Source organism: Nomascus leucogenys, chromosome 14 (assembly GCF_006542625.1).
Source record: "Nomascus leucogenys isolate Asia chromosome 14, Asia_NLE_v1, whole genome shotgun sequence".
NCBI classification, from domain to species: Eukaryota; Metazoa; Chordata; class Mammalia; order Primates; family Hylobatidae; genus Nomascus; species Nomascus leucogenys.
This window is the reverse complement of record NC_044394.1, coordinates 17,027,577-17,051,126: the sequence shown is the minus strand read 5'-3', so window position 1 is coordinate 17,051,126 and position 23,550 is coordinate 17,027,577. Positions and strand designations below refer to the sequence as shown.

General features: G+C 38.8%; 1 pseudogene; it reads right to left on the bottom strand.

Moving 5' to 3' along the window:
- Positions 1-1,422: 1,422 nt before the first annotated feature.
- LOC100596624 lies at positions 1,423-5,623 on the bottom strand (annotated as a pseudogene).
- Positions 5,624-23,550: the final 17,927 nt, after the last annotated feature.

The window sequence follows — 23,550 nt, the reverse complement described above, 5'->3', positions numbered from 1 at the left end:
TAACAGTAGAATAGGCCAGGCGCAGTGGCTCACGCCTGTAATCCCAGTGCTTTGGGAGGCCGAGGCCGGTGGATCACGAGGTCAAGGGATCGAGACCATCCTGACGAACATAGTGAAACCCAGTCTGTACAAAAAATACAAAAATTAGCCAGGCCTGGTGGTGCGTGCCTGTAATCCCAGCTAATCAGGAGGCTGAGGCAGGAGAATCACTTGAACCCAGGAGGCGCAGTTTGCAGTGAGCTGAGATGGCGCCACTGCACTCCAGCTTGGCAACAGAGTGAGACTCCATCTCAAAAACAAAACAAAACAAAACAAAACAAAAACAGTAGAATAGATCAAGTTGAGGAAAGAATCTCAGAGCTCAAAGACTAGTTCTCTAGGCTAACTCAGCAGATGAAAATAAAGGAAGAAAAAGAATGAACAAAAATTCTGAGAAATATAGGATTATGTAAAGAGACCAAATCTACAACTCTACAACATTAGCATCCTTGAAAGAGAGGGAGAAAAAAGAAGCAACTTGGAAAACATATTTGAGGATATTATCTATGAAAATTTTCCTCAACCCCACTAGCGAGGCCAACTTTAAATTAAAAAATGCAGAGGACTCCTGCAAAATACTATACAAGATGACCATTCCCAAGGCACACGATGATTAGATTTCCAAGACAGACACGAAGGAAAAAAAAAATTGAAGCCAGTTAGAGAGAAGGGGCAGGTCACCTACAAAGGGAAACTCATCAGGCTAACAATGGAACTTTCAGCACAAACCCTACAAGCCAGAAGAGATAGGGGGTGTATATTCAGCATATATATGTATATATATACACACACACACATATATATACATATATGTGTATATATAATTTTGCCGTCAAAATTGTGTTTATTTCACTTTGCGTCTGCCCCGCCTTCTGGCGCCTCCTCCCTGGGGTGGCTTGGGGCTCAATCTCTACCTGACCACGGGCTGGGGGTGGCAGATGGGTTGGGGGACCGGGAACCGAGGAAGGCAGTGAGAGCTGGACAAACAGTCGGAAAATGCACGGTGGCGGACCATGCGCGCCCCTCCCGTGAGCCTGCTTGCCAGGCTTGGAGCTGATACTTCCCGCATCTTACAGCGGACGGCTTAGGCCCCGGGGAGGGCTGCGGGCTAGGGAGTCGGTGCAGGGAGGGTCTGCGGGGGCGGGGGCCTCACAGCCTCCGATCCCAGCCCAGCCTGGGCCGGCAAGTGGGTGGACGCCCGGCGCGCGGCCTAGCGATTGGGCTTCGCGGGAGGTGGACAACCGGGGGCGGGCCGGGGGTGCTTGGCGGCATTGCAAGCTCAGAATCACAAGCTCGGCTATTGGCGAGGGACCGAGCGTGGCTGTCCCTGAGCTGGGGAGGCGCTGTCGAGATGGCTGAGCGGCAGGGTGCCGGCCTGCCCGCTCACAGGCGGTCCATCCGGAAGGTGTTCTTGGTGGCTGGGTCCGCCAGAACCACGTCGGGGTCACTGAGCATGTGCAGTCCGTCCAGGGTCAGGAGGTCGATCTTGAGTTCATCCAGGGGAAACTGGCTGTTGGAGTCGAAGCTGAGGTCGCCGACCCTGACCAGAGAGCTGGTCAGTTCTTTAAAGAGGCTGGGGGGCCGGGGGAGACTGTCCTGCCACTATGAGGATGATGTTGGGGATGCCACTGTGGCTGGCGTAGCCCAGCTGCTGCGAGTTCAGCAGGCTCCCGTGGCTGTGGGTGAGGCCTATCACGACGGCCTGCGAGTAGTTGAGCGTGGAGCCTGTGCTGTACCGGGAGCTGATGGCGTTCTCCATCATGTTGAACTGCTCCAGCTGATGGGAAAGAACATTGGCCTGCCTGACCGCCATCTGCTGCTCATAGTACTTGTTCCCAAACACGCTGCCCAGGGTGGAAGTGTGTTGCGGGGAGCTCCCTGGGGAGAAGCCTTGATTGGAGACTGGCGATGTGGGAGACTGGTTGGCCGAGGAGCCGGGGCTAGTGCCGCTACTGCTGCAGAGGCGGCGCCGAGGCGATGTCGATCCCCATCGACAGCTGGCCGGGATTCTCCGGGACTGGAAGAGAGAGGACGGTACCGTGACCGCGAGCGGGGGCGGCTGTGGCCCACGAGTCAGGTTGGTGCTGGGCAACAGGGGGCTGCCGGAGGGCCAGGCGGACGGGCGCCTGTGGGGGCGGAGGGGTTGGCGGCTGCTGAGACGCAGGCTGAGGAGGTGGCGGAGGCTGGGGCTGCGGCAGCGGCTGCTGGGAGTCCGTCTGGGTGAAGAAGGCGTAGGGTAGCTGCTGCTCCAGAGACAGGGCATTCAAGGCCACGGTCTGAGTGATGTATGACAGCGGGGACAGGGTGGGCGATGACTGCTGATGCCTCATCTCTGTGCTCAGGGACAGGGGGCTGATGCTGGCTGGACGGTGCTGCGAGGGGAGCCAAGTGTGCTCATCCCCTGGCCGGCGCCGCTGATTCCCAGGTGCATCAGGTTGGCTGAGAGGTTGTGGGTTCTGCTGGAGCTACTCAGTGCGGGGAAGGTGGGCTCCTCGGAGTCGAGCGGGGAGGGGAAGTGGATGTTGGTCAGGCGGTGCAGGGAGCCCCCAGTATTGTGACTGGCGGAGATCAGGGCTGTAGTGTTTTCCTGGCTGGCAGACGGGAAGATGATTCCGCGCAGGACTTGGTCCTGGATCCCGTCTTCTTGGTTTCCCATGCTTGCTTAGAAAGGTTTTTGTCTGCCTCTGATGTGGTCTCTTCCATTCCTGGGACTGTTAACAGTAAGATTTTTTTTCTGGTGCACGTCCTGGGACCCACTAGTAAAGGATTCTGGCTGCATGGGCGTCATTGTGCTCTGGTGCAGGGCGAGTCAGAATTGGTCCTTCTCCAGCTGGTGTCCGTGGGTGGCGAGAGGTACATGGTGCCGTATGGGCAGCTGTTGGCCTGCTGTCCGTGTTTGTCCCTTTACAGGTGCAGGCAGTGCGGGGAGCCTAGTCGGCCACGCTCCCGGTACACCCTGTTCACCAGCCCGTGGTGCCTGGTAGTCAGGCTGGTGTCCAGGCCCAAGGATTGGAAGGGGGTCCGGAAGGGCAGGTCCATGGTGCCACTCCCGATCTGGTTCACGTTGAGCAGGGACCCGGCATAGTACTGGCCGCGCTTGGGCCCAGTTGCAGGTACTGGGATTTCTGGAGCTGGAGCCGTGGGGCCCCATCAGGCTCAGACCTTTCATGGCCTCCTTGAAGGCCGCCGTATCCTTCGCCTGTTTCTCATTGTGCAGTGTGACCTTCTCGCTGAATATACATATGAAAAGAAAAAGAAAAATGCCAGAGTTGCTACTCTAATGTCAGAAAAAATTACACTTTAGCCCAAAGATTTTAAAAAGACAAAAAGGGCATTACATAATGGTAAAGGGATCCATTGAACAAGAGGACCTAACGATCTTAAATATATATGCACCCAACACGGGAGCATCCAGATTTGTAGAGCAAGTTTTTAGAGATCTCCGAAGAGACTTAGATAACCATACAATAATAGTGGGAGACTTCAACACTCCACTGACAATACTATACATATTATTGAGGCAGAAAACCAACAGAGATAAATAGGACTTGAACTTGATGCTTGACTAAACGGGCCTAACAGGTATCTACTGAACTCTCTACCACAAAACAGCAGAGTATACATTTGTCTCATCTGCACATAATACATACTCTAAAACTGACCAGACGATTAGACCTAAAACCATCCTCAGCAAATTGGAAAAAAACAAGATGATACCAAACACACTGTCAGATCACAGCACAATAAAAATAGAAATCTATACTAAGAAAACGCTCAAAACTATACAATCACATGAATTAAGCAACATGCTTCTGAATGACTATTGAGTAAACAATGAAATTAAAGCAGAAATTAATTTTTTTTTTTTAATGAATGAAGACGAAGATACAACATAGAAGAATCTCTGGGACACAGTTAAAGCAGTGTTAAGAAAGTACCACATTAAAAATGAAAAAAGATCTCAAATTAATAATCTAAAATTACACTTAGAAGAACTAGAAAACAAAGAGAAAACCAGCCCCAAAGGTAGAGGAAGAAATAACCAAAATCAGAGCTGAACTGAAGAAAATTGAAATGCGAAAAACCATACAAAAGACCAAAGTATCCAGGAGTTGGTTATTTGAAAGAATAAGTAAGATTGGTAGACAGCTAGACTAATAAAGCAGAAAAGAGAGAATATCCAAATGAACACAATCAAAAATGACTAAGGGAATTACAGAAACTCAAAGGCTACCACAGACACCACTATGCACACAAACTAGAAAAGCTACAAGAATTAAATAAATTCCTGGAAACATAACAACCTTCAAGATTGAACCAGGAAGAAATTGAATCCCTGAACAGACAAATAATGAGTTCCAAAGTTAAATCGGTAATAAAATGCCTACGAAGCAGAAGTCATACAACCCTCATTGCCACAGTGTGACTCTTTCACTGAGGAAGATAAAGGGAATTAAGATAAAGGCAGAGGGGGTAATCATTAATTAAAAGCAGTGATCTCAAGATATATTATATTCCAACTATCAAAAGAATTATCTAAAATAGATTTAGAGGTGAAGCTCTACTTGAACTTTGGAAATGACACAATGTCTCATTCTTAACGGGTCACCCATGACCACTAATCCCTGAGACAGTGGGGATGTTATCAGGAGGTACTTTAGCCCAGTAGCTCCTGGAATGCTTACATGACTATTATCAAATTGAAGTCAAGAGCGATAAGAAAGAAAAAAAATGATAAAAATAATAGTTGTGAATTTTCTGTTTCAAGATATGTCCTTATAAAAATGCTGCCAATCATCCTAGGCTAATAGCTGGGTTTGTAATTTACCTCTGACTGAACCTATATGGAATTGCAAATTGAAGAAAGTTGGTCTTTGGCAGAAATATTGCTGTCATTCTACTTAATGTAGTGTTTTTTCCTCCTTTAAATGCATTTTCCAACTCCCAAGCCCCCAGCCACTTTCGTTTTCTTTCATCATCATTCTCCTATCAAAACTTGCACTCTAAAAAGACCTACCCTTAGACATTTCCAGTAAAAGTCAGATTGAAATGTACTTCATCTCCCAGACCATCTTCACTGAAACAAAAGGTAATGCCTTAAAACTGGGAAAATATCTGAGCTTCTAGAATTTCAAGAAGCAGCAAGCATATGAGAGACATATGCTATAGTCAGCACCTACCTGGCTTCTTCCCATGGGCTAATCACTCATTTATAAGGCAATGTATGTTAAGGAAAAAAAATTACTCTTGTTAATAAGATATGAAGATTGATTAAGACCTGTGTCTCTGGATTCCTAATAGTCTAAATTTGATAAAATTTCACATTAAATATATACCATTTAATTTGGAAATTAAAAATATTAAATTAAAAAAGGGCAAAAAGAAAGTAAATTTTTTAAAAAATAGAATTTAAGCACAAGAGATTATCCCATCTTGTCTCTTAACTAGTACTTCTTCTAACACTGGAAGTGTGTTCTCACCTGAGAAGCCATCTCCTCTTTTCATTTAGAATTAGTACCTAGTATTTTATCACTTGAGAGTTATGTTCCTTTAACCATCCTTAAACTTACCTTGTTGAGCACATCCTGTAGAAAGAACCTCATCACAACTTCAGCAAGCAGCTTGAGCATATGGCCTCTTAACAACGACAGCAACAACAACAAAACGAGTTGAAAAAAGCAATTGAAAACCAGAGATAAACTGAACACTACCTAGAAGACTTTCCCTCTCATTCCTGCTCTTGATTGTCCCATCAATATTGTCTTTCTGGGATTAAGAATCTATAATCTGGAATTTCTGGACTGATTCTGGTTTCCAGTTACCATCCCCCCATCATAGCCATTATTTAGGAGCCTTGATGTAAATTTTCTAATTTCAATGTCATACTTGCCTGATTAGAGGCTCTCCTGTCTCCTTTTTTATGATGCCTCTGTTCTCAAGCTATTCATATTTATATTCTTAGCAGGTTCACATTTCTCCACAACTCTCCAAAACTGGCCTACTGTTAACTTAAGTCAGACTAATCTCTCTATAAAGTCCCAGAGTTTTTCTAGGTTTTCAAATACTTTGTTTTCACTTACATTTTCCCTTTTTTCTTCTATTTCCTTTAGATTCTTACCCATCCTGCAAAAAGGATTATACCCATATGATTTGCACTGTTTACCTGGGCCATCACAGAACCCACAATCTAATTCTTTATTTTATACTGCCTTGAATTATAAATTGTTTCATGTGTTTAAGTCTTATTTCCCCAATTATGCTGTCAGTTAAAGCCAGCTTTAAAACTACACTAATTATGTGGCTTTCTCAACTCCAAAGAGTGCAATGCACAAGTTAGGTTACTTTTGTTTATTAGTAAAAGCTTAATTACCTAGGAATGTATTTAACCAAGGAGGTGAAAGATCTCTACAAGGAGAACTACACAACACTGCTGAAAGAAATCATAGATGAAACAAACAAATGGAAATACATTCCATGCTCATGGATTGGAAGAACCAATATTGTGAAAATGACCATACTGCCAAAAGCAATCTATAGATTCAATGCAATTCCCATCAAAATACCATCACTTTTTAACAGAATTAGAAAAAAAATCCTAAAATTCATATGGAACCAAAACAGAGCATGAATAGCCCAAGCAATTCTAAGCAAAAAGAACAAATCTGGAGGTATCACATTACCTGACTTCAAATTATATTACAAGGCTATAGTTACCAAAAGAGCATGGCACTGGTATAAAAGTAGGCACATAGACCAGTGCAACAGAATAAAGAACCCAGAAATAAAGCCACATATGTATAACCAATTGATCTTCAACAAAGCATACAAAACGCATATTGGAAATGGACACCCTATTTAATGGTGCTGGGAAAACTGTCAAGCCACATGTAGAAGGAGGAAACAGAATCCCTATTTCTCACTGTATACTAAGATCCCCAAGCAAATGCAACAAAAACAAAAATAAATAAATGGGACCTAATTAAGCTAAAATGCTCTGCACAGCAAAAGAAATAATCAGCAGAGTAAACAGACCATCCACAGAATGGGAGAAAATATTTGCAAACTATGCATCTGACAAAAGACTAGTGTCCAGAATATACAAGGGATTCAAACAAATCAGCAAGAAAAAATCCCTTTAAAAAGTGGAGAAAGGACATGAATAGACAGTTCTTAAAAGTTGATAAACAAATGGCAAACAAACATGAAAAAATGCTCAATATCAGTAATCAACAGGGAAGTGCAAATTAAAACCACAATGAAATAATATCGGCTGGGCGCGGTGGCTCACGCTTGTAATCCCAGCACTTTGGGAGGCCGAGGCGGGCGGATCACGAGGTCAGGAGATCGAGACCACGGTGAAACCCCGTCTCTACTAAAAATCCAAAAAAATTAGCCGGGCGTGGCGGCGGGCGCCTATAGTCCCAGCTACTCGGAGAGGCTGAGGCAGGAGAATGGCGTGAACCCGGGAGGCGGAGCTTGCAGTGAGCCGAGATTGCGCCACTGCACTCCAGCCTGGACGACAGAGCGAGTCTCCGTCTCAGAAAAAAAAAAAAAAAAAAAAAAAAGAAATAATATCTTATTCCTACAAGAATGGTCGTTATTAAGTCAAAAGATGATAGATGTTGGCATGGATGTGGGGAAAAGGTAATGGTTATACACTGCTTGTGGGAATGTAAATTAATGTAAATTAGTACAGCCTCTATGGTAAACAGTATGGCGATTCCTTAAAAAGCTAAAAAAAGATCTATCATTTGATCCATCAATCCCACTACTGGGTATCTACCCAAAGAAAAATATGTCATTATGTGAAAAAGACATTGACACACATATGTTTATGGCAGTACAATTCACAGTGAAAAGATGTTGAACCAACTTAAGTGCCCATTGACTAATGAGTGAATAATAAAAATGTGACATATATACATATATACATACACACACACACACACACACAGTGGAATACTACTCAGCCATTAAAAGGAATGAAATAATGTCTTTTGCGGCAATTTGGATGGAGCTGGAGGCCATTATTCTAAGTGAAGTAACACAGGAGTGGAAAACCCAAAACCATATATTCTCACAGGTGGGAGCTAAGCTATGAGTATGCAAAGGCGTACAGGTGATATGATGGGCCTTAGAGACTCAGAAGGGGGAGGGTAGGAGAAGGCTATGAATAAAAAAACTACCCATTAGGTACGATGTATACTACCTGGGTGATGGGTGCACTAAAATCTAATAATTCACCACTATGTAATTCATCCATACAACAAAAATCACTTCTACCCCAAAAACCATTGAAAAAAATATTTAAATGCACACAGAGACAGAGAGAGAAAGAGAGAGTGAAATGGATGTGTGATTCTCAGTTCTAATACTGGATAACAGTGTTTAAACTTTTAGCTCCTAGAAAGAAGTAAAAAGACATAAAAATGAAGGAGCAGAAGAAATATAGCACCTTCTCATAAAGTGTTAGAGTTCGATTTGTTTTAATTCAACAAATATGCTTTTAAATAACTGTACTACAGACGTTATGCTATTCAGACTATATGGAGGTGACTGAGATGAGTAAGTCTTAACTTTTAAGTAGAATAAAATCTGGGGGAAAAGGGAGCTTAAGTCGAGGCAGAATAATATTGATTTTATAACAAGCAAAATTGGAGATGATACAAATACAGGAGAAGGAGAAAATAATTCAAGATGGGCAGATGAGTGACTTTCACTAAGTATTAGATATGATTTTGCTTTGAAGTGTGAACAGAATAATAATGCATGTGAAGAAATACCGTTCCAAAGGGAAAAAGACCTTCACTGAGTGAAGTTGAAAGAAATAAAATAAGTAAAAAGAGATGGAAAGTGGTTTCGGTTTAGGGAGTTTGGCAAAGTGACTGAAGAATGACACCAATGGGTGGGAGACAAAAGCTAAGGAATAGAGGGAATATGGTAATTTCTACTTAACTTGGAAGGTTGAACGTGTGTCTTTACCTATATTGTTTCTTAAAACCCACTGCATTGTAACTAGATAAATTAAAAAAGTCTAAACTCACAAAAACAAAATAAATGGAGGAAGAGAGAGCAATTGAGAACTTTTGAAAAATGCAGAATAGATGGATAAATAAAATCAGAATTGGCAGAGTGCAAGTCTTAGGAAAAAAGAAACAAGCTAACTAATGCTATAGAGAGAACTGGAGGCACCAAGTACCTTGATGAGAGCAACTTAACACTAGAGTACTGGATTAAATTTTGTAAGGAGGAGTAAGGCGCCCCAGATACCCTCACAAAGCCCTCTCTTACCTGAGGTGGAGGGGACCCTGGGGATTTTACCTCCTGGAGCTATCCAAGAAAGGATGCTCCATACTCGTGAATGCCACACAATAGAGGGAACAATCGCACAGTTAATAAGGGGATTCTCTAAAGAGCCCAATTAAACTGTGACTAACCTAATTTGAACATTTGTCCTCTCTAAATCTCCTGTTGAAAGTTGAGCTGCAAAACTGAAGGTGGGGCCTGAGGAAAGCTATTTGGGTCGTCGGGCTAGATCCCTCATGCACGGCTTGATGCCATTTTGGTGGTAATGAGCCTTTTCACTCTATTAGTTTCTGTAAGATCTCATTGTTAAAAAGAGTCTGGCACTACCCTCTGCCCTCTCTTATTTCTCTTTCACCATGTTATCTGCACACACTGGCTCCCTTTCCCCTTCTGCCATGCATAGAAACTTCTTGAAGCCCTCAAAAGAGGCAGATGCTGCCTCTATCATAAGCCAAATACACTCCTTTTATTTCTAAATTACCAAGTCTCAGGTACTTCTTTATAGCAATGCAAATGGCCTAACACAGTGACCTTCCCCAGTTTAGCTCCCAGATTACTGGCATTCTGTCACTCAGCATCTGGAAGAGAAGTAAAAGATTCCTCTTTGAATTAACTTATCATAAAAGAACAATGACACCTAGAGATTCTCCAATGAAATAGTAATTTATTTGCCCAGTGATTCTCAGTGAAATTATCTGCAAAGAAAGCTTCCAGTAATTTCCTCAGTACCTTAATTTCTTAAGAATAAATTAAAAGGCAAAGAAGAACTTGACATTTTGAGGGAAGTCTCCAGCATAAAAGTCAGATACCAGTAAAGAAATTGGTAAAACAAAGAAATAATTGCTTCAGAAGCAATATAGAAAGCAGAATAAAACATCAAAGTAAGTTATTCCTATACATACTCATTTGTATATAGATTGTTATATTTAAAAGAATTAAGAAATAGGGTAATTTTTTGGTCTCATCTAGCCATAATTGTCTGAACTGCAACAACAGCAATGCTCAAATAATATCTTTGTTAGCTTATCAAGTAAATGAGAGGTAAATTACTTCTCTTTCATTTTGGTTAAATTAGGCCTGCTATGTATTTTCTTTTATAACTAGACATCAAGCAGTTGTTAAGGGTCTCATTTAATTCTGCTAAGAGCTTCCTTCTAAAGCAAAACTCTAGTATTCTCGTAAACAATATCCTGAGTCCTTTGAAGCAGCTTCTCTTGTTTTCTTTTTCTTGTTAAGAAAAAAAAGTCCTCTGTGTTTTTGACTGTGCCGTCTGTACTCAGACCACTTTATTTTATTTTATTTTATTATTATTATTTATTTTTGAGACAGAGTCTAGCTCTGTCGCCCAGGCTGGAGCGCAGCGGCACCATCTCGGCTCACTGCAAGCTCCGCCTCCCAGGTTCACACCATTCTCCTGCCTCAGCCTCCTGAGTAGCTGGGACTACAGGCACCAGCCACCATGCCTGGCTAATTTTTTGTGTTTTTAGTAGAGACGGGTTTCACAGCGTTAGCCAGGATGTTCTTGATCTCCTGATCTCGTGATCCGCGAGCCTCGGCCTCCCAAAGTGCTGGGATTACAGGCTTGAGCCACCGCACCTGGCCTACCTCAGACCTCTTTAACTTCACATTCTCAATTTTCTGTTTAATAATTCTTCACAGCCTGATTTTTGATGGAATATTTTAGAACAAATTACAGTTTAAATACTGTTAAGTTGTATATGTGTTCACAACGTCACAAAGTTTGTCTGTTAGAAACTTCATGAGTGACATACACAGTACAGATCTCATTCTCTGATCCTTTCCCCAGGTTTCTGGATAATTTAGAAACAAGCCTGAATTAACCAATGATTCCCAGTGATTCTGCCGATTTTAAATATATAAGCCTCAGCTATTATAATTTTATAACTAAATTTTGTCACATCTAGCTCATTGACAGTGAATTCATCTTATTAGGCACTTGGTTGAATTATCTTTAATCAAACTGTATTTATTTTTGTGATTTCATTTAATCAAAGAGTAAAACAATAATTTAATGTTTAGATTAAATTCTTCCATGATAAATGGTTATGCTGTTCAAATATGAAGTTGCTGGCCAACTGTCATGGCTGCTGGGTGTTCATAGAAGTGTATATTATCTGTCTGAAGAGTCTGGGCTTTGTGTTCTGCTATGTTTTATAGCACTCAATCACCCTGGGGCTTAGTAATCACAATTTGGTGTTTATGGCCAAAACTTGAACAGCTACCTCATCAGAAAGAATGAAAGTACTTCACCTTGAATCTAACATACAGTCATTAATTGCAAAGCAGATGTATTTTTAAAAACAATGAAAGAAGTAAGGAAAATAATTTTTATTATCTTTAAAGCCTGAAGTTATTGTCTAATTCTCATCAGAGTATCAGTTTTTACTCGATTTCTCTTCTGAAGTTTTGGATTTTATGGTCAATTAAAATGAACAGTTAAAAATTTCATCCAAAATATCCAAAGCATGAGTTGCTCTACAATAATTTGTGTTGTCTGTAGTTTCCATTTTGCTATCTTGCCTTTCCCTTGACATTTTGTAGATTTTGCATTGTTTTTAACTTTTTTTTCCAGGAAGCAACACCAAAGAAAAACACTGCTGGTGTCAAAGTTCCAGCTGAGTTTTATTCGCTTTGATTTACCCCATAACTAGACTCAGTGTCTACAAGCAATGTGAACTAGCGAGTTGAACAATTAGCTACTGAATATTGTCCCTGAAGCTACTTTTCTCCCAGTTGTTTCTTAGTGTCGTGAATATCAGAACAATTACTTCTTCTTTTATAGTGTATATGTAGCAATATCTCAATCCCTGTGGCACAAATATTTAATACAATGATCTTGGGGTGGTAGAATTTTATTGCTGAAAAAGTATAGCTTCTGATCATGTTCCTAAAATAAAGGCATAAGTTATCTATATAACATCGTGCCTGAAAGCTACAACAGAGGAAGCTTACATTTTATAACAGGACTTCTCAGGTTTTCTTTTGGAATATATTTTCAGTAGACGAGAAAAAAAAATTTTGAATTTGTGTTGTGATTACCATGTAAAAACAGGATAGACTCTCCGCATCCAAAATTTGGTTCAGATTTCAATACTGGTCATGCCATACATGCACCAAGAAGATATGAAAAGGCTTAGTACTCAGGAAATGAACTTTTTTCAGAGAATAGAGTGGCTCTTAAATGGATACAGAATGGCTTGAAAGAGCAGATAAAAGAGATTGGCTTGGGGTTTTTATGATGGTAAAGGTAGGTGGACTGGGGCAAGGTTTGTCTTAGCAGGATTTATGTGGTTTAAATTTCTTATCAGTGCCAACAGAAGGAGCACTGGGCTTTCTTATCAATTTGTCCAAGTTTAAGGCAATAAGGGAAGAGGGATGGTTATAGCTTAAAAGCTTCAGCAGTCAAATTGGAGGCAGACTATTTTAATTCTGTTCTTTATGAATATTTGGTCTTAACTTACTGATTATACTTGGCAAAGTTTCTAGAACTCTTATTAGTTGTTGACTAGAAGTGACTTTTTTGTAAGATAGAGTGTTAACATGGCTTAGGGACTAGAAATAAATGATGTGCAAGTTATTATCTATAATGATGCTTATTTGCCTGTTTTAATTATTTTCTTTTTATACCTTAGGGTGTTTCTTTATTACCTATGTTGATATAGAGCAGTGTTTTTCAAACTTTAGGCATGACTAAAAATCACCTGGAAATGTTGTTAAAACACAGAATACTACATCCCATTCCCAGAATTTCTGATTTAGTAGGTCTGAGGTAGGTCCCCAGAATTTGCGTTTTAAACAAGCTGCCTTGATGATGCTGACATTCCTGGTCCAGGGACTATATATTGGGAATCTCTAATTTACAGTTTTTGAATTTTAATAATTTTTCTCAGTATATTGTCTCTTTGAGGGTACTCAGCCACTTGGATATTATTGAATAATGAGTTTTGGTGTTTATATTAAAAGACAAATATTTTCATGAGAGTTCCAGCTACAGAGTTATTTTATTATTTTCTAGTATAGATGTCACCTACACTAGTATAGACTACTAATTATTGCTATTTTATTTTAATTTATTGCCACTAAAATAATTACAGCTTGATAAATTTGTGACATTGGGTAAATATTCATAAAAATGTATGTGACCTGTGACATTTTCTCTGGAGGGCATGCAGAAGACTGAGTAGTTAAGTTGAACTAGTAGCTCTTAACGTATAGTGGCACTGGGTAATTTCCATTTTAATTGTAATTATTGTCTTCCTTCTTACCACTTTTGAATTTGGTCTTTAATTTTAGCACTAAAATATTGGATACAGTGAGGCAATATGGTAGAATAGAAAGAGCATATCACTAAGTAAAGATAGATTTTAGACAAATTTTGCCACTAATTTAAAGTGTGATTGTGGGCAAATTATACATGCTATCTAAATCAGTTGGCAAACATTCCTGAAGAGGCCAGAGAGTAAACAAATATTTTAGGCTTTGTGGATTATATGGTCTTTATTGAAACTACTTAACATTACCACTGTAGCACAAAAGTCCTAGAAAATGTGCAAATAAGTAGACAAGGCTGTGTTTCAAAAAAGTGTTATTTATAAAAACATAGCTGGCTTGATTCAGCCCATGGCCCATAGTTTTACAGACTCGGATTTAAGTATAGGATTTTTCATTTGTGAAAGGAATAAATTGAACTAAATAGTGTTTAGTTCCTCTCTAGAAGCAAAAATCTTGTGATTCTGACTTGATGAAACTTGCTCATTGCTTATTTCATTTTATTTTAAATTTTTAAAATTTTATTAAATTTTGTGCGTATATATTAGGTGTATATATTTATGGGGTAAATGAGAGTTTTTGGTACAGTCATGCTATGTATAACAGTCACATCATGGAAAATCAGATATCCATTCCCTCAAGCAGTTATTCTTTGTTTTACAAATAATCGAATTGTACTCTTTTAGTAATTTTAAGACATACAATTAAATTATTATTGACTATAGTCACCCTGTTGTGCTATAAATTAGTAGCTCTTTTTATTCTATTTTTTTGGAATACATGAACAATCCCCACCTCTTCCCCACTCCCCCACTACCCTTCCTAGCCTCTATGAACTATCCTACTCCCTATGTTTATGAGCGCAATTGTTTTGATTTCTAGATCCCACAAATAAGGGAGAACATGTAATTTTTGTCTTTCTGTGTCTAGCTTATTTCACTTAACATAATGATCTCTGGTTCCATCCATGTTGTTGCAAATGACAGGATTTCATTCTTTTTCATGGCTGAATAGTATTCCATTGCATATATGTACTACATTTTCTTTATTCATTCATCTGTTGATGGACACTTAGGTTGCTTCCAAATCTTAAATATTGTGAACAGCGCAGCAATAACATGAGAGTGCAGATACTGCTTCAATATACTGATTTCCTTTCTTTTAGGTATATACCCAGCAGTAGGATTGCTGGGTTATATGGTAGCTCAATTTTTAGTATTTTGAGGAACCTGCAGACTGTTCTCCATAGTGGTTGTACTAATTTACATTCCCACCAACAGTGTACAAGTGTTTCCTTTTTTCCACATTTTCACCAGCATTTGTTATTGCCTATCTTTTGGATATAAGCCATTTTAACTGGGGCGAGATGATATCTCATTGCAGTTTTGATTTACATTTATCTAATTATCATTCATGTTGAGTACTTTTTCATATGCCTGTTGGCATTTGTATATCTTCTTTTGAGGAATGTCTTTTCAAATCTTTTACCCATTTCTTGATTGTATTATTAGATTATTTTCCCATAGATTTGTTTGAGCTTTTTACATATTATGGTTATTAATCTCTTGTTAGAAGGGTAGTTTGCAAATATGCCTCCCATTCTGTGGGCTGTCTCTTCACTTCGTTAATTGTTTACTTCACTATGCAGAAGCATTTTAACAGTCATGATGTAATTTGTTCATTTTTGTTTTTGCTGCCTGTACTTATGGGGTATTGCTCAATAAATTTTTGCACAGATAAATGCCTAGATGTTTTCCCCAATTTTTGTAGTAGTTTTATAGTTTGAGGTCTTAGGTTTAAGTCTTTAATCCATTCAAATTTGATTTTTTTTTTGTATGGTGAGAGATAGGCATCCAGGTTCATTCTTCTGCATATGGATATCCAGTTTTCCCAAAACCATTTATCGAGTCTTTTTATTACAGCTTCAGTATTGTTACTTGTTGTCTGTTCAGATTTTGGATTTTTTTATGGCTTGGTTTTGGTAGGTTATATAGGTGTATAGAAATTTGTCCATTTTTTTCTAAAACTTCCAATTTATTGGCTTATAGTTGCTCACAGTAGACATAATAATTCTTTGAATTTCTGCTCTATCAATTGTAATGTCTCCTTTTGAATTTCTGATTTATTTTATTTGGGTCTTCTCTCTTTTTTCCCTTAGTTTGTCTGGCTAAAGCTTTGTCAATTTTTGTTTAATATTTCAAAAGAACATCATTTTGTTTTATTGATCTTTTGTATTGTTTTCTTCATTTCAATTAACATTTCTTTCTTCTCTGATATTTATTATTTCTTTTCTTCTAGTTTTGGGTTTGGTTTGCTCTTGCTTTTCTAATTGTTTAAGATGCACTGTTAGATTATTTGAAGTTTTTTTCCTTTTTTATGTAGGCACTTACAGCTATAAACTTCCCTCTTAATACTGCTTTTGTTGTATCTCATAGGGTTTAATATATTTTGTTTCCATTATCATTTGTTTCACAAGATGTTTTAATTTCCTTCTTAATTCCTTTATTGACTCAGTGGTCATTCAGGATTATGTAGTTTAATTCCATGTATTTGTATGGTTTCCAAAATTCCTTTTATTATTAATTTATAGTTCTATTTCATTGTGGTCAGAGAAGATGCTTCATAATATTTCAATACTTTTGAATGTTTAAGACTTGTTTTATAACCTAACATATGATTTAGTCTTGAGAATAATCCATGTGCTGAAGAAAAGAATGTGTATTCTGCAACCATTAGAGGGTATGTTCTATAAATATCTATTAGGTCCCTTTGGAATATAGGTATTAAATCTGATATTTCTTTGTTGATTTTCCATCTGGAAGATCTGTCCATTTATGAAAGTGGGCTGTTGAAGTCTCCAACTATTATTGTATAGGGTCTATCTCTCTTTTTGGCTGTTCAGTGTTTGGTGTATATATACTTAAAGTTTTTATATCTCCTTCCTGAATTGACTCTTTTATCACTATATAATGTCCTCCTTTGTCCTTTATTATAGTTTTTGTCTTGAAATCTATTTTTTCTGATATAAGTGTAGTGACTCCTGCTCTTTTTTGGTTTCCATTGGCATAGAATATCTTTTTCTATCCCTTTATTTTCAGTCTATGTGTGTCTTTATAGGTTAAGTGTGTTTCTTGTAGGCAACAGATAAATGGGTTTGAATTTTTATTCATTCAGCCAGTCTGTGTCTTTGATTAGAGAATATAGTGCTTTTACACTCAATGTTATTGATAAGTAAGGACTTCTGCCATTTTTTATTTGTTTTCTGGTCTTCTCTTCATTCTTTTTTTCCTTCCTCTCTTCTTTTTTTGTGTAGGTAATTCTCTCTGGTGAAATGATTTAGTTTCTTGCTTTTTATTTTTTTTTTGTAGCAGTTGTATTTTTCTTTTTTTGGTTTGTTACTGTGAGGCTTGCACATCCAATCCTTAAGTCATTATTTTAAGCTGATAACAATTTAACACTGTTTGCATAAACAATCAAAAATAAAACAAATAAAAACTACACCTTAATTCATTCTCCATCTTGTAAACTTTTTGTTGTTTCTATTTATATCATATGGTACTGTCTATGTCTTGATAAGTTGTGGCAGTTATTATTTTTGATTGGTTCATGATTTAGTATTTCTGTGTAGTATAAGAGTAGTATACACACTACAGTAACAGTGTCGTAGTATTCTGTGCTTTTCTGTGTACTTACTATAACCAATGAGTTTTGTACCTTCGGATGATGACTTATTGCTCATTAACGTCCTTTTCTTCAACTGAAATACTCTATTATTTTTTCTAAGACACGTCTGGTGTTCATGAAACCCCTCAGCTTTTGCTTGTCCAGGAAAATCTTGTTTTCTTTTCATGTTTGAAAGATATTTTCACCAGCTATACTATTCTAGGGTAAAAGTTGTTGTTTTTTTTTTTTTTCCTTCAGTACTTTAAATATGTCATACCATTTGCTCCTTTTCTGTAAGGTTTCTGCTGAAAAGTCTGCTGCCAGATGCACTGGAGCTCCATTGTTTGTTATTTGTTTCTTTTCTCTTGCTGTTTTTAGGATTCTTTTTTATCCTTGACCTTTGGGAGTTTGATTATTAAATACCTTGAGTTAGTCTTCTTTGTGTTAAATCTGCTTGATGTTCTTTAACCTCCTCGTACTTGGATATTGATATCTTTCTGTAGTTTTGGGAAGTTCTCTGTTAATATCCCTTTAAGTAAACTTTCTACCCCTATCTCTTTCTCTACCTCGTCTTTAAGGCTAATAACTCTTAGATTTTCCCTTTCAAGATTATTTTCTAGATCCTATAGGTGTGGTTCACTTTTTTTAATTCTTTTTTTTATTTTCCCTCCTCTGACTGTGCATTTTCATATAGCTTGTCTTCAAACTCACTAGTTCTTTCTTTTTCTTGCCCAATTCTGTTACAGAGTCTGATGCATTCCTCATTATGCCTAATGTATTTTTTCAGCTCCAGAATTCCTGCCTGATTCTTTTTAATTGTACCAATCTTTTTGTTAAATTTATCTGATAGAATTCTGAATCCATTTTCTGTGTTATCTTGAATTTCTTTGTGTTTCCTCGAAATAGCTATTTTGAATTATCTGCTTGAAAGGTCACATATCTCTGTTTCTCCAGAATTGGTCCCTGGTGCCTTATTTAGTTCTTTTGGTGAGGTAATGATTTCCTGGATTGTCTTGATACTTCTAGATGTTCATCTGTGTCTGCTTTTTGAAGAGTTAAGTATCTATGGTAGTCTTTGTAGTCTGGGCTTGTTTGTAGCCATGCTTCTTGGAAAGGCTTTCCATATATTCAAAAAGACTTGGGTATTGTGATTTAAAGTGTATCTGCTTTAGGGAGCACCCCAAGCCCAGTAAAACCATGGTTCTTGCAGACTCAGAGTGGTATCACCTTGATGGTCTTGGACAAGATCTGGGAGAATTCTCTGGACTACCAGGCAGAGACTCTGATTATCTTCTTTTGCTTCTCCCAAACAAATATCTCTGTTCTGAGCCATTTGAAGCTGGGTGTGGAGTAACACAAGCACCACTGAGGCCACCACCAGTATAACTGCACTGAGTTAGATCTGAAACCAGCACAGCACTGAGTCACACCCAGGACCTGCTGTAATCACTCCCTTGCTACTGCCTGTGTTTGCTCAAGGGCCTAGGACTCTACAGTCAAGCAGGTAGTGAGGCTAGCCAGGCCTGTATCTTTCTCTTTGGAGTGGTGACTTCCCCCAGAACCCAGGCAGGTCCAGAGGTGCCATCCAGGAGCTAGATTAAAAACCTTAGAAGTGTACATGGTGTTCTATTGTACTGCAGCTGAGCTGGCACTCTGACCACTAGATGCAGTTCTTCCTACTCTTTCCTTCCCTTTTCAAAGGCAGAAGAGTCTCACTCTATGGCCACCACCACCACAAGCCCATGGGGAGTACTGCCAGATTACTGCCCAGTGCCAGGTTTTTCTTAAAGCCCAGGTCTCTTCAGTCACTTTGTGGTAAATGCTGCCTGGCCTGGACTCACCCTTCAGAGCAGTGTGTTGTCCTCTGGCCCAGGGCAGGTCCAGAAATGCTTTCAAGCAATCACCTTCACTAGAGGAAAATAGGAAGGAAAGAAAGAGGGAATAGATGATTACAAAACCAGAAAACAAATAACATAATGTCAAGAGTAAGTCCTTACCTATCAATAATAATATTGAGTGGACTAAACTCAAATCAAAAGTTATAGACTGGCTGAATGGATGAAAAAACAAGACCCATTGATCTGTTGCCTACAAGAAATACATTTCACCTATAAAGAATCACACAGATTGAAAATAAATGGATGAGAAAAGATATTCCATGGTAATGGCAACCAAAAAACAGAAACAGAATTCAATATACAAGACAAAATAGATTTAAAGACAAAAACTAGAAAAATAGACAAGGAAAGTCACTATATAATGCTAAAGGGATCAATTCAGCAAGAGAATGTAATCGTTTAAAATATATACACACCCAACACTGGAACACTGAGATAAAGGAAATATTATTAGAGCTAAAGACAGAAATAGGCCCTGATACAATAATAGCTAGAGACTTCAATACCCAGCATTCAGAATTGGACACATTTTCCAGACAGAAAATCAACAGAGAAACATCAGACTTAATTTGCACTATTGGCCAGGTGCAGTGGCTCACACCTGTAATCCCAGCACTTTGGGAGGTTGAGGTGGGTGGATCACATGAGGCCAGGAGTTCAAGACCAACCTGGCCAACATGGTAAAAGCTCGTCTCTACTAAAAAAAGAAAAAGTATCTAGGCATGGTGGTGTGCACCTGTAATCTCAGCTACTCAGAAGGCTGAGGCAGGAGAATCACTTGAACCCAAGGGGCAGAGGTTGCAGTGAGCCAAGATCATGCCACTGTGCTCCAGCCTGGGTGACAGAGCAAGACTCCATCTCAAAACAAACAAACAAACAAAAACCCCTGCACCATAGACCAAATGGACCCAATAGATACTTACAGAGTATTTCATCCAAGACCTACAGAATAGACATTCTTTTTCTCAGCACATGTATTCTCAAGGATAGAACATATGTTAGGTCACAAAACAAGTCTTAAAACATTCAAAAACATTGAAATGGTATCAGTCATTTTCCCTGACCACAATAGAATAAATCTAGAAATTAATGACAAGTAGAATTTTGGAAACTGTACAAATATATGGAAATTAATCAATATGATCCTGAGTAACCAGTGGGTCAATGAAGAAATTAAAAAGGAAACTGAAACATTTCGTGAAACAAATAAAATGGAAACACAACATACCAAACCCTATGTGATACAGCAAAAGCATCCCTCTTAGGATGCTTTTATTTATAAGAGGGAAATTTATAAGTGTTTACCTCAATAAGGGGAATAAACTTCAAATAATCTAATAATACTTCTTAAAGAACTGGAAAAGCAACAGCAAATCAACCCCAAATTTAGTAGGAGAAAAGAAATAATAAAGATTGGAGAAGAAATAAACAAAATTGAAATGAACATCACACAAAATATAAATTAAACAAAAATGTGGTTTTTGAAATAAACAAAAATTGACAAAGTTTTAGCCAGACAAACTAAGAAAAAAAGAAGATCCAAATAAATAAAATCAGAAATGCAAAAGGAGACATTACTATAATACTGCAGAAATTAAAAGGATCATTAGTGAGCAACTATATGCCAATTAATTGGAAAATCCAAAAGAAATGAACAAACTTCTAGATACATACAGTCTACCAAGATTGAACCAGGAAGGAACCTAAATCCTGGACAGACCAATAATAAGTAGCGAGATCGAAGCCATAATAAAAAAATCTCCCAGTAAAGAAAAACCTAGGACCTGATGGCTTCACCGCTGAATTCTACAAAACATTTAAAGAAAACTAATACCAATCCTATTCAAACTATTCAGAAAAATAGAGGAGGAGGGAATACTTCAAAACTCATTCCGTGAGGCCATTATTACCCTGATACCAAGACCAAAGACATATGAAATAAAAAACCACAAGCCAATATCTCTGATGAATATTGATACAAAAGTCCTCAACAGAATACTAGCATATTAAATTCAACAGTACATTAGAAAGATCATTCATTGTGACCCAGTTGGATTTATCTTTGGGATGCAAGGATAGTTCAACATATGAAAATCAATCAATGCGATACATCATATCAACACAATGAAGGATAAGAACCATGTGATGATTTCAGCTGATACTTGAAAAGCATTGGATTAAATTCAACATCTCTTCATAAGAAAACCTCTCAAAAAACTGGATATAGAAGGAATATACATGAACATAATAAAAGCTGTGCATGACAGACCCACAGCTACTATCATAGTGACTAGGGAGCAACTGAAAGCCTTTCCTCTAAGATCTGGAATATGACACAGATGCCCACTGTCACCACTGATATTCATCATGGTACCGCAAGTCCTAGCTAGAGAAATTAGACAAGAGAAAGATATAAAGGGCATCCAGACTGAAAAGAAATAAGTTAAATTATTCTTGTTTGCAGATGATATTGAAGCAGGTTATTTCCCTGATGTCTTTGCAGGACTTGTAACAGAGGTGCCTTGTTTACTCAGCCTGCCACTTTCAACTCCTTCTCGGAGGGAGCACATGAGCAGGCAAGACTGGAATACCGGTGCATCAGTGCTGGAATCAGCCTGCTGCCTCGGTGCCAGTGGGATCAAACTCCATTCACTTGGACCCACTGCGTTTCACCCCTCACAGGAGGGAGCATGCAGATGAGTGGGTGCAGGAGCCAGAGCAAGCACTTTTGGATGCCATCAGGAGCAAACTCTATGCAGGCTCTCCGGCAGCATCCAGGTGGGGTGCTTGTGACTCCCAAAGCCCCAGGGGCCATGTTACACTGCTCGTTTAGCTTTGTCATCTGCAGACAGCTTAAGTGTTTACAGCTCAGTGGGTCCTCTGCCCTTTTGCTGAGGCAACTGCCCTCTGCCATTGAGGGCAAAGGGCTAGTGTTACAGCCTTTTGTATCTGTGCTCTTGGCTCCTGAGCTCTTGTCCAGCATCCAGGAGAAATGAGGTTGCACAAACAAATTGAAGGATTGTAAATGTGTGGGATTTTATTGCCAATGAAAGTGGCTCTCAGTGGGAAGGGGAGCTGAAAAGGGGACAGGGGAGGGGGTAGGCAATCTTCTCCTGAAGACTGACCATCTCCAGCCAGATTTTTCCCTGAAGTTATGCCATCAAGCTGTCCCTCTGAAGTCCAGCTGCTTCTCTCTGACATCCAGCCATAGTCGCTGATGTCCAGCTGCTTCTTCCTTCTGCTGGCTGAGTCTGGGGTATTTATAGACACAGGATGGGGTGGGGCAGGGCCATGGGTGGTTTAGAAAAAAGGCAACATTTGAGCTGGAAAACAGGGATAGAAATTCTCACTTTGGGCCATGGGTTTTAGGCTTTTTGGCTTGAAGGTCAGGCTTCACCAGGGACCTGCCCTTTTCTGCCTAGAATTTCTCTACCCCCTGTCAATGTGATCTTATATTTGGAGAAACCTAAAGACACCACAAGAAATGTATTAGAACTGATAAACAAATTCAGTACAGTTACAGGATATAAACTGAACATACAAAAGTGAATAGCATTTCTATAGACCAACAGTGAACAGTGTGAAAAAGAAATAAAAAGTAATCCCATTTACAATAGCCACACATAAAATTACCTAAAAATTAACAAAGAAGTGAGAGATCTCTATAATGAAAACTATAAAACACTGATAAAGAAAATTGAAGAGGACACCAAAAAAATAGAAAAATATTCCATGTTTATGGATTGGAAAAATTAGTATTGTTAAAATGTTCATACTCCCTGAAGCAATCTACAGATTCAATGCAATGTCTATGAAAATACCAATGGCATTCTTTACATAAATAGAAAAACAATCCTAAAACTTATATAGAATCACAAAAGACCCAGAATAGCCAAAGCTATCCTAAGCAAAAAAGAACACAACTGGAGTAATCACATTACCTGATTTCAAATTATACTACAGAGCCATAGTAACTAAAACAACATGCTACTGACATAAAAAAAAGACACATAGACCAATGGGACAGAATAGAGAACCCAGAAACAAATCCACACACCTAGAGTGAACTCATTTTTGACTAAGGTGCCAAGAACATACATTGGAGAAAAGACAGTTTCTTCCATAAATGATGCTAGAAAAAGTTGATATCCATATGCAAAAGAATGAAACTAGAACCCTATCTTTCACAATATATAAAAATCAAATCAAAATGGATTAAAGGCTTAAATCTAAGACATCAGCCTATGAAACTACTACAAGAAAAAATTGGGGAAAATTACCAGGACATTGATCAGGGCAAAGACTTCTTAAGCAGTACACTACAAGCACAGACAAACAAGGTAAACAGGGACAA